Below are 12,893 nucleotides of genomic sequence, written 5' to 3'. Positions count from 1 at the left end.
GCCAATTCTGAGGGTCCGATCCTGGTATCAGCTGCCAATACTGGGGGGTCCGATCCTGATATCAGCTGCCAATACTGAGGGTCCGATCCTGGTATCAGCTGCCAATACTGAGGGTCCAATCCTGGTATCAGCTGCCAATACTGAGGGTCCAATCCTGGTATCAGCTGCCAATACTGAGGGTCCAATCCTGGTATCAGCTGCCAATACTGAGGGTCCAATCCTGGTATCACCTGACAATACTGAGGGTCCGATCCTGGTATCAGCTGCCAATACTGAGGGTCCAATCCTGGTATCACCTGACAATACTGAGGGTCCGATCCTGGTATCAGCTGCCAATACTGAGGGTCCGATCCTGGTATTACCTGCCAATACTGAGGGTCCGATCCTGGTATCAGCTGCCAATACTGAGGGACCGATCCTGGTATCAGCTACCAATACTGAGGGTCCGATCCTGGTATCACCTGCCAATACTGAGGGTCTGATCCTGGTATCAGCTGCCAATACTGAGGGACCGATCCTGGTATCGGCTGCCAATACTGAGGGTCCGATCCTGGTATCAGCTGCCAATACTGAGGGTCCGATCCTGGTATCACCTGCCAATACTGAGGGACCGATCCTAGTATCAGCTGCCAATTCTGAGGGTCCGATCCTGGTATCAGCTGCCAATACTGGGGGGTCCGATCCTGATATCAACTGCCAATACTGAGGGTCCGATCCTGGTATCAGCTGCCAATACTGAGGGTCCAATCCTGGTATCAGCTGCCAATACTGAGGGTCCAATCCTGGTATCAGCTGCCAATACTGAGGGTCCAATCCTGGTATCAGCTGCCAATACTGAGGGTCCAATCCTGGTATCACCTGACAATACTGAGGGTCCGATCCTGGTATCAGCTGCCAATACTGAGGGTCCAATCCTGGTATCACCTGACAATACTGAGGGTCCGATCCTGGTATCAGCTGCCAATACTGAGGGTCCAATCCTGGTATCAGCTGACAATACTGAGGGTCCAATCCTGGTATCAGCTGCCAATACTGAGGGTCCAATCCTGGTATCACCTGACAATACTGAGGGTCCGATCCTGGTATCAGCTGCCAATACTGAGGGTCCAATCCTGGTATCACCTGACAATACTGAGGGTCCGATCCTGGTATCAGCTGCCAATACTTAGGGTCCGATCCTGGTATTACCTGCCAATACTGAGGGTCCGATCCTGGTATCAGCTGCCAATACTGAGGGACCGATCCTGGTATCAGCTACCAATACTGAGGGTCCGATCCTGGTATCACCTGCCAATACTGAGGGTCTGATCCTGGTATCAGCTGCCAATACTGAGGGACCGATCCTGGTATCGGCTGCCAATACTGAGGGTCCGATCCTGGTATCAGCTGCCAATACTGAGGGTCCGATCCTGGTATCACCTGCCAATACTGAGGGACCGATCCTGGTATCAGCTACCAATACTGAGGGACCGATCCTAATATTGACTGACAATACTGAGGGGTCCGATCCTGGTATCAGCTACCAATACTGAGGGACCGATCCTAATATTGACTGACAATACTGAGGGGTCCGATCCTGGTATCAGCTGCCAATACTGAGGGACCGATCCTAATATTGACTGACAATACTGAGGGGTCCGATCCTGGTATCAGCTACCAATACTGAGGGACCGATCCTGGTATCAGCTACCAATACTGAGGGACCGATCCTGGTATCAGCTACCAATACTGAGGGACCGATCCTGGTATCAGCTACCAATACTGAGGGACCGATCCTGGTATCAGCTGCCAATACTGAGGGACCGATCCTGGTATCAGCTGCCAATACTGAGGGGTCCGATCCTGGTATCAGCTGCCAATACTGAGGGACCGATCCTGGTATCAGCTGCCAATACTGAGGGTCCGATCCTGGTATCAGCTGCCAATACTGAGGGTCCGATCCTGGTATCAGCTGCCAATACTGAGGGTCCAATCCTGGTATCAGCTGCCAATACTGAGGGTCCGATCCTGGTATCAGCTGCCAATACTGAGGGTCCGATCCTGGTATTACCTGCCAATACTGAGGGTCCAATCCTGGTATCAGCTGCCAATACTGAGGGTCCAATCCTGGCATTACCTGCCAATACTGAGGGACCGATCCTGGTATCAGCTACCAATACTGAGGCTCCGATCCTGTTATCAGCTACCAATACTGGGGGGTCCGATCCTGGTATCAGCTGCCAAATACTGAGGGTCCAATCCTGGTATTACCTGCCAATACTGAGGGACCGATCCTGGTATCAGCTACCAATACTGAGGCTCCGTTCCTGTTATCAGCTGCCAATACTGAGGGACAGATCCTGGTATCAGCTGCCAATACTGAGGGACCGATCCTAATATTGACTGACAATACTGAGGGTCTGATCCTGGTATCAGCTACCAATACTGGGGGGTCCGATCCTGGTATCAGCTGCCAAATACTGAGGGTCCGATCCTGGTATCAGCTGCCAATACTGAGGGTCCAATCCTGGTATCAGCTGCCAATACTGAGGGTCCGATCCTGGTATCACCTGCCAATACTGAGGGTCCGATCCTGGTATCAGCTGCCAATACTGAGGGTCCGATCCTGGTATCAGCTGCCAATACTGAGGGTCTGATCCTGGTATCAGCTGCCAATACTGAGGGACCGATCCTAATATTGACTGACAATACTGAGGGTCCGATCCTGGTATCAGCTGCCAATACTGGGGGGTCCGATCCTGGTATCAGCTGCCAATACTGGGGGGTCCGATCCTGGTATCAGCTGCCAAATACTGAGGGTCCGATCCTGGTATCAGCTGCCAATACTGAGGGGTCCGATCCTGGTATCACTTATGAATATCCGGCTAATATTGTCAGTCCCTGGTGTTTTCCCCATAGCTCTGTGATGTTTTTGAGATCTGGGAAATCTGGATGACGAGTCTCCATCTTGATCCCTTTGTTATGTTCTTCATTCCTGCACAATGTCTGCAGTGCGGCCCCAGGGGCATTATCCGCTGCCATGAAGGGGGGGGGGGGACGTGGTGTGTATAATTGTCAAGTAGGTGGTCGGTATCACAGTAACCTCCACATGATGCCAGGACACAAGGTCTGCAGCAGAACAATGCCCATCACACTGCCCCCGCCATCTTGTCTTCTTCCCATAGTGCAGCCTGGTGCCATCTGCTCCACAGGTAAGTGACGTATGGGCACCTGGTGGTGTGTGGACAAGGGGGGGGCATGGGCTCTGACTGGTCTGCTGGGCTTCATAGCTATCTGGGCACCACTTGTCCTCCCTTGGACACTATTGGCCAGTATTGACCACTACTACTTTTTCCCATTAATTTTAACACAATAATCAGCCATGTTTAGTACATGTAATGTTCCCTTATCCTCCTGTTATAGGTGATGTGTGACTTGCCCGCACTCAGTGTCCCTGTGTGAACCCAGTAGAAGTGCCAGTGTAGGATATAAGTGGTCACACAAGCCTCCCGACACTTCTTTCTTACACAACCACAAAAGTCTGGTAAGGCTAGGTTCACACTGCGTTTTCAGCATCCGTTTAACGCATCCGTTTTTTGCAAAAAACGCATGAAAAACTGATTGCAAAAAACGGATTCATTTGTGTGCATCCGTTTTTCCATTGACTTCCTTTATAAAAAAAAAAATGGATCCGTTTTTTTTTGGTGGACCAAAACGGACCAAAAAAACGTTGCTGACCATATTTTTCTGGACGTTAAAAAAAACGGATCCGTTAAACGGATACTGAAAACGCAGTGTGAACCTAGCCTAAGAGAACTGAACCACATAGGGTCCTATTACACGGAGCAACTTTTAACGACTAATGATAAGCGTTCGCAAACTAGATTGTTTGTTTATCGTTAACCTGAAATCATTCACCATATTATACAGAACGATAATCGTTACATACCATTGTAACTGCGATTGTTACTATGATCGTGTATTCCTTCTGATCTCAGGAAAACAATAGACAATGTGCAATTACACTGAATGATTAGTAAAAAAAATGCAGAACTTGAGTGAACGAATGTGGAATTACAGCGAACGATTATCGATAATTTTAGGTTCAGATCTAAATCAACGATCGACATACGAATGATTTTTTGATCGTTGCCTGCAATTATACAGAACAATTATCGTTAAAATTCGTACAATATAACGATTTTTCGCACAATAATCGTCCCATACTGTCTATATTCAGGGCCCATACTGTCTATATTCAGAGGCTATAAACCCATCCTGAGCTAATACTTCTGATTACAGCTGTATCCAGTGTAGACAATGCTCTGTGAGCTCCAGACTGATACATTGTACATAGCTAGTCCTGCTCTCAGCTGTATCCAGTGTAGACAATGCTCTGTGAGCTCAGCGGCCTGGCCTCCAGTGTGATGCATGTTACCTGCACTTATACTATGACAGATAGTCCCCAGTATATAGTGACTCTGCATACAGACATGATGTCATATGTGTTACAGACATGTTATGCTCCCTGCTGTGTGTTTAACCCTTCTTTCTCCAGCATGGCTACACCTGAGGTGTGTAAGCTGATCTGTGATCCCAACCCCCTCCCATCCCTCCTCTTCCTCCTCCTCTGTGTATCCAGCGGCTCATTCCAGCAGTGACTGCTCCACAGTGCTGAGGAGACGATTGCTGCGCGCTCACTCGGCTCTGCTACATCAGGGACCTACCTGTGTGCCGTAAGTGATGACCTTCACCGACTCCTCTTACTCTATTCATCATAGTGATGTGGGATTCTGTGCTGAACCTGTGTATCTAATACTCTCATGTGTGATACTGCTTGCTGAGCCTGCGTATCTAATAATGTGTGTGTGATACTGTCTGCTGAAATACTGTATCTCATACTGTCATGTGATACTACTTGCTGAGCCTGCGTATCTAATAACGTGTGTGATACTATCTGCTGAGATACTGTATCTTGTACTATAATGTGTTGAACAGATTGCTATACCTGTGTGTCTATTACTGTCATGTCTGCTGAGATACTGTATCTAATGTTAGGTTCACACACTGTATACACTTTGATTTGATGTGGTACAGATGTGTCGCACATTATCTGCAGCGTGTGAACCTTAAGAACATTACATGTGATACTGTCTGATGAGCTGGTGTATCTAAGCCCATCAAGTGATTGCTGGACCATTGTATTTAAGATAAATGTGATACTATCTGCTAAACTCCACTGTATCTAATACTGGCAAGTGTGATACGGTGTGCAGAGCCCCTGTATCTAATACTGGCAAGTGTGATACGGTGTGCAGAGCCCCTGTATCTAATACTGGCAGGTGTGATACGGTGTGCAGAGCCCCTGTATCTAATACTGGCAGGTGTGATACGGTGTGCAGAGCCCTTGCATCTGACTTTTGGATACCGTCTGCTCAGCTGTATCTATACTGTCCGTTGAGTTGCTGTATATTAAGACATAACCCATGACACTGTATCTAAGCCTATCATATGTGATACCATGTGCTGAGGTGCGGTATGGTATCTTAGTCTAACACATGTGGTACCAGGGGTGTAGCTGTTGTTTGGGACAGGTTATTTAGGTACAGGACTCTGAAAGCAAACTGAACCTTTGCCCTTGGGGGAGGGAAACCTAACTACAGCTCTAGTGATACCACCTGCTCAGCTGCTGTATCTAAGCTGAGGCTCTATAATATACATCTCTGTGTTAGGGTTCACACTGAGTAAATGTGGCGGAATTCTGCGTCGGATCTCTCCACCGGGGAATCCTGTCTGCCATAGCCTGTCAATGAGAGGGCTCCCGTGCCTCTGCTCAGAGAATTGCCATGTCAATTCTTTGCACGAAGAGCGTCGGGAATTCCGCCACATTTACTCCGTGTGAACACAATCTTATATCCTGGATTGTGTACTATATACAGTGTGTATGAAGGGTAGTGCCCATCGCTGTTATATCTTGGATTGTGTACTATATACTGTGTGTATGAGAGGTAGTGCCCATCGCTGTGTTATATCCTGGATTGTGTACTATATACTGTGTGTATGAGGGGTAGTGCCCATCGTTGTGTTATATCCTGGATTGTGTACTATATACTGTGTGTATGAGGGGTAGTGCCCATCGCTGTGTTATATCCTGGATTGTGTACTATATACTGTGTGTATGAGGGGTAGTGCCCATCGCTGTGTTATATCCTGGATTGTGTACTATATACTGTGTGTATGAGGGGTAGTGCCCATCGCTGTCTACTATATACTGTGTGTATGAGGGGTAGTGCCCATCGTTGTGTTATATCCTGGATTGTGTACTATATACTGTGTGTATGAAGGGTAGTGCCCATCGCTGTGTTATATCTTGGATTGTGTACTATATACTGTGTGTATGAGGGGTAGTGCCCATCGCTGTGTTATATCCTGGATTGTGTACTATATACTGTGTGTATGAAGGGTAGTGCCCATCGCTGTGTTATATCCTGGATTGTGTACTATATAGTGTGTGTATGAGGGGTAGTGCCCATCGCTGTGTTATATCTTGGATTGTGTACTATATACATTGTGTGTATGAGGGGAAGTGCCCATCGTTGTGTTATATCCTGGATTGTGTACTATATACAGTGTGTATGAGGGATAGTGCCCATCGCTGTGTTATATCCTGGATTGTGTACTATATACTGTGTGTATGAGGGGTAGTGCCCATCGCTGTGTTATATCCTGGATTGTGTACTATATACTGTGTGTATGAAAGGTAGTGCCTATGTGGTGTCCTACCATGGGTGTTTTTAGGTGTATACACCGTTCGCAAAAGTCTGTACTTATTGTTTTATTATGGTGATGAAAGTAGTACTGAAGTTCGCCACTAGATGTCGCTATATTATGTATATGTATATTGAAGCTGCACAGCTGAAGGATTGCAAAGGGTTATTGTTCTTTTGTCTCTCCATAATCTGTAGACCAGTAGGAGTTCAGTTTTCTTCTTTCCTATCATCTTCCTCCTTCCTTCTTCTGTTGTACTCTTTCATCCACTTACAGCGCACAGCGCCCTCTGCCAGGTCTCCGTACCCCAAAGTCAGTCTTAGTCAGAACCCCGCATGGGAAGGACGCAAGACAGCGTTTCACACAACTTTCTTACAAGTAACTCTCCAAAGCACTATGCAGTGGTAAAGCCTCTTAGGAGAGGACAAGCCAGAGATAACCTCAACCCATGCCGTGGACAAGGAGAAGTCACAGCGCAGAACAGTATCCATAACAGAGCCACAGAGGCAGAAACTGATCCAGACAGAGCAAAGTTGCAGTAAGCCTATGAACTCTGTTTTGCACCCCTCCTTCTACACAGGAACGTTTTGATGGTGTCACTGCGGCTTATCTCTAATATAGAGAAATCCACGGTACTCAGTATTATGCAGAAGTGATAGTTTATTTTACAGTGATGAACATAAAGTGTATACTCCGACCAATATAAAGTATTATGCAATGGAGACCATAAATAAAGCAAGCTTTCGGCCCTTCCCGGACCTTCCTCAGGCTAATGGTTCTCGCAATCAGAAGACAAGTAGGACTCCTACTTGTCTTCTGATTGCGAGAACCATTAGCCTGAGGAAGGTCCGGGAAGGGCCGAAAGCTTGCTTTATTTATGGTCTCCATTGCATAATACTTTATATTGGTCGGAGTATACACTTTATGTTCATCACTGTAAAATAAACTATCACTTCTGCATAATACTGAGTGCCGTGGATTTCTCTATATTTGAATACACATGGTTGAAGAACCACAACCCACTGAGCACCAACCAGCGAGAGGTGTGCAGCACTGATCTAAACCTATGCGGCTTATCTCTATCTGGCCAAAGGGGTCGGCTGTTGTTATTATCACACCTGACCACTAGATCCACCGACATCACCTGTCAGTGGTTGTCCAGAACGGCTAAGTCCAAGGCGTATGGGGACCTTAAAGGGGTTATCCAGTGCTACAAAAACATGGCCACTTTCTTTCAGAGACAACACGACTCTTGTCTCCAGTTTCACTGGATGAAGTTGTGTCTGGATCGTGTCCACCGAGATGTTATACGAGAGCTGTACATATACACCTGTATATAGAGCTGTACATATACACCTGTATATATAGAGGGCTGTAGGTATACCCCTGTATATATAGAGGGCTGTAGGTATAACCCTGTATATATAGAGGGCTGTAGGTATAACCCTGTATATATAGAGGGCTGTAGGTATAACCCTGTATATATAGAGGGCTGTAGGTATAACCCTGTATATATAGAGGGCTGTAGGTATACACTTGTGTATATATAGAGCTGTAGGTATACCCCTGTGTATATATAGAGCTGTAGGTATACCCCTGTGTATATATAGAGCTGTAGATATTCACCTGTATATAGAGCTGTAGGTATTCACCTGTATATAGAGCTGTAGGTGTGCACCTATATTGTATAGTGTGCTACATCATCACACCCAGAGCTGCAATCGCAAATGTTTTATCCTGTAGGTCCTCCCATTTTTCCTTTGGTGTGCAGCATCCAAAGGACTGAACAGTATGGTAGCTGGGACTGTACAGGAGATGCAGGAAGGGAGCAGGGACTGTACGGGAGATGTAGGGAGGGGAGCAGGGACTGTACAGGAGATGTAGGGAGGGGAGCAGGGACTGTACAGGAGATGTAGGGAGGGGGCCGGGACTGTACAGGAGATGTAGGGAGGGGAGCAGGGACTGTACAGGAGATGTAGGGAGGGGAGCAGGGACTGTACAGGAGATGTAGGGAGGGGGCCGGGACTGTACAGGAGATGTAGGGAGGGGAGCAGGGACTGTACAGGAGATGTAGGAGGGGAGCAGGGACTGTACAGGAGATGTAGGAGGGGAGCAGGGACTGTACAGGAAATGTAGGGAGGGAGCAGGGACTGTAAAGGAGATGTAGGGAGGGGAGCAGGGACTGTACAGGAGATGTAGGGAGGGGAGCAGGGACTGTACAGGAAATGTAGGAGGGGAGCAGGGACTGTAAAGGAGATGTAGGGAGGGGAGCAGGGACTGTACAGGAGATGCAGGAAGGGAGCAGGGACTGTACAGGAGATGTAGGGAGGGGAGCAGGGACTGTACAGGAGATGTAGGGAGGGAGCAGGGACTGTAAAGGAGATGTAGGAGGGGAGCAGGGACTGTACAGGAGATGTAGGAGGGGAGCAGGGACTGTACAGGAGATGTAGGAGGGGAGCAGGGACTGTACAGGAGATGTAGGAGGGGAGCAGGGACTGTACAGGAGATGTAGGGAGGGGAGCAGGGACTGTACAGGAGATGTAGGGAGGAAGCCGGGACTGTCTGCAGACCTGTAAGTGCCATCTACCATCTCAGATAACATGAAGAACAGGTGAAGTGTGACGTCCTGGCAGGAAGCGGAGTCTGGAGCAAGGTTGTGTGAACTGCGCCTGTCCTGACCTCTGCCCCATCCATCATGTTATTGTGTTACCCCCGGAGCCCCCTCCCACCTACAGTACAGGAACAGAGCGCTTAGCCATTGTATCTAAGCCTATGTGTCGTACTGTCTGCTGAGCCGAACCGGTCATGCTGTCTACCTTTGTACTGTCATGTGTTATACTATCTTCTAAGCCTACCCTCTGTGGTACTGTCTTATAAGCTGCTGTATCTCAGCCTGTCTTGTCACATACTGTCTGTGACCTGTGTATCTAAGCCTATCATGGGCGATATTGTCCAGTGACCTGTGTGTCTAAGCTTTCCATGGGTGATACTGAGTGAGGTCTGATGGTGGACGGACGCTGTGGACCTGTGTATCTAAGCTTGTCATAGGTGATACCGTGAGTGCAGTCTGATGGTGGCCGGACGCTGTGGACCTGTGTACAGTCCCTCATAGAAGTTCTGTCGCTTCTCCATGTTGTGGAAACCAAAGCTTATAACCTGACATAAAATTCATGCATTGGTTTTGGAAATGACTCATATGAAAGCTGAAACCCTCCCAAATGAGTTTTTATTAGTGAAAATAATCAAATAATTCACTTCAAATACAAATCTCTGTTTCTTAACATGGGTGAATGAAGTTGTGCTGCTATTAGAGCCATATGTAATATTCTGTGTGACTTCCATGCGTTTAAAGGACGGCATCCATACATTTCCACAATGATTCATACAATTTATTGATGAAGTCATCAGGAATAGCAGAGAAGGCCGACTTCCATGCCTCCCAGAGGTCATCAAGATTCTTTGGTTTTGTCTTTCAAGCTTCCTCTTTCATCCTACCCTAAACCTGCTCAATGATGGCCAGTCCTGGAGCTCCATGATGTCCATGTTTGGTGACCGGGCTGGCCAGTCCTGAAGCTCCATGATGTTCATGTCTGGTGAACGGGCTGGCCAGTCCTGGAGCTCCATGATGTTCATGTCTGGTGACTGGGCTGGCCAGTCCTGGAGCTCCATGATGTTCATGTCTGGTGACAGGGCTGGCCAGTCCTGGAGCTCCATGATGTTCATGTCTGGTGACTGGGCCGGTCATTCCTGGAGCTCCATGATGTCCATGTCTGGTGACCGGGTTGACCGTTTCTGGAGCTCCATGATGTCCATGTCTGGTGACCGGGTTGACCGTTCCTGGAGCTCCATGATGTCCATGTCTGGTGATGGGGCTGGCCAGTCCTGGAGCTCCATGATGTCCGTCTCTTGTGATGGGGCTGGCCAGTCCTGGAGCTCCATGATGTCCATGTCTTGTGATGGGGCTGGCCAGTCCTGGAGCTCCATGATGTCCATGTCTTGTGATGGGGCTGGCCAGTCCTGGAGCTCCATGATGTCCGTCTCTTGTGATGGGGCTGGCCAGTCCTGGAGCTCCATGATGTCCGTGTCTTGTGATGGGGCTGGCCAGTCCTGGAGCTCCATGATGTCCATGTCTGGTGATGGGGCTGGCCAGTCCTGGAGCTCCATGATGTCCATGTCTGGTGATGGGGCTGGCCAGTCCTGGAGCTCCATGATGTCCATGTCTGGTGATGGGGCTGGCCAGTCCTGGAGCTCCATGATGTCCGTGTCTTGTGATGGGGCTGGCCAGTCCTGGAGCTCCATGATGTCCATGTCTGGTGATGGGGCTGGCCAGTCCTGGAGCTCCATGATGTCCATGTCTGGTGATGGGGCTGGCCAGTCCTGGAGCACCTTGATCTTCTTTGCCTTGAGGAACTTTGATGCAGAGATGGATGTAGAGATTGAGCACCATCCTGCTGCGTCGCCGCTTTTATGATTGGGAATGTAAGAGGTAGCTAATACTTTTTGATATTTTAGGCTACTGATATTACCTTCCGCCTTGCAGATGTTTCGCACACCCCATACTGAATGTAACCTCAGACCATGATCTTTCCACCACCAAACGTAACTGTTTTCTGGGTGTATCTTGGATCCATATGGGCTCCAGTAGATCTCCTGCAGTATTTGTGGCGGCTGTGGTGTAATTCAACTGAAGATTCATCTGAGAATCCACCTTCTGCCACTTTTCCAGTGTCCATCTGTTTAGCAGGCTGTGGGCCTTGGCCAATGCCACACGGTTTTTTACTTGCCTTCTCTTTAGTGCTTCTGGGCCCTGATTCCACCATAGAGGCCATTGCCAGGCAGAATCCTACAAACTCTTCTAGGTGACACAGGGACTTGAGGTGACCGGGCCTGTTGGAGCTTTGCTGCAATGGAAGAGGCGCTGGCCTTTGATTTTTGAACCAAGAAACGTTCCTCCTGAGCTGTTGTCTTGCGGGGTCTGCATCTGGATCTGGATCTGGGATTGTCAAAAACATCTCCAGTCTCTTCGAATCTTTTTTTAACTTTGTACTTGACGCTGAGAGACATTAAAGGTGCCGCCACCTCTGCAGTGAATCTTCAGCCTCTTTATAATCCAGGCTTTGGTCGCATGGGTTGATGTTTTGGCACGGTGTCAGAGGTCAAGTTGCAGTTCAAGTGAAGGTCGGGGGTGCTGGAGTTCTTTTTATAACTTATCTTTGTATTTGAAGTGAATTATTTATTTGATTTTCACATTACTTTCTGTGGGCGACGAAACCTTTGTCTTGCCAAAATCTGACCTTTCTGTGTTCAATAAATGATCAATATTTCAGCAGTGACGCAAATTTATATTTCATTTGGGAGGGTTTCAGCTTTCATATGAGTCATTTCTAAAACCAATGGATGAATTTTAGGTCATGTTATAAGCTTTGGTTTCCACAACATGGAGAAGCGACAGAACTTCTGTCAGGACTGTATCTAAGCCTGTCATGGATGATACTATAAGTGCGGTCTGATGGTGGACGGAAACTGCGGACCTGTGTATCTAAGCCCATCATGGGTGATACTGTGAGTTTGGTCTGATAGTGGACATATGCTGCGGACCTGTGTATCTAAGCCTATAATGGATGGTACTGTGAGTGTGGTATGATGGTGGACGGACGCTGCAGACCTGTGTATCTAAGCCTGTCATGGGTGATACTGTGAGTGTGGTATGATGGTGGACGGACGCTGCAGACCTGTGTATCTAAGCCTGTCATGGGTGATACTGTGAGTGCGGTATGATGGTGGCCGGACGCTGCAGACCTGTGTATCTAAGCCTGTCATGGGTGATACTGTGAGTGTGGTATGATGGTGGCCGGACGCTGCAGACCTGTGTATCTAAGCCTGTCATGGGTGATACTGTGAGTGTGGTATGATGGTGGCCGGACGCTGCAGACCTGTGTATCTAAGCCTGTCATGGGTGATACTGTGAGTGCGGTATGATGGTGGCCGGACGCTGCAGACCTGTGTATCTAAGCCTGTCATGGGTGATACTGTGAGTGGGGTCTGATGGTGGCCGGATGCTGTGGACCTGTGTATCTAAGCCTGTCATGGGTGATACTGTGAGTGGGGTCTGATGGTGGCCGGACATTGCGGACCTGTGTATCTAA

Source organism: Dendropsophus ebraccatus, chromosome 8 (genome assembly GCF_027789765.1).
Source record: "Dendropsophus ebraccatus isolate aDenEbr1 chromosome 8, aDenEbr1.pat, whole genome shotgun sequence".
Classification (NCBI taxonomy): Eukaryota; Metazoa; Chordata; class Amphibia; order Anura; family Hylidae; genus Dendropsophus; species Dendropsophus ebraccatus.
Note: the sequence above shows the minus strand (reverse complement) of the source record.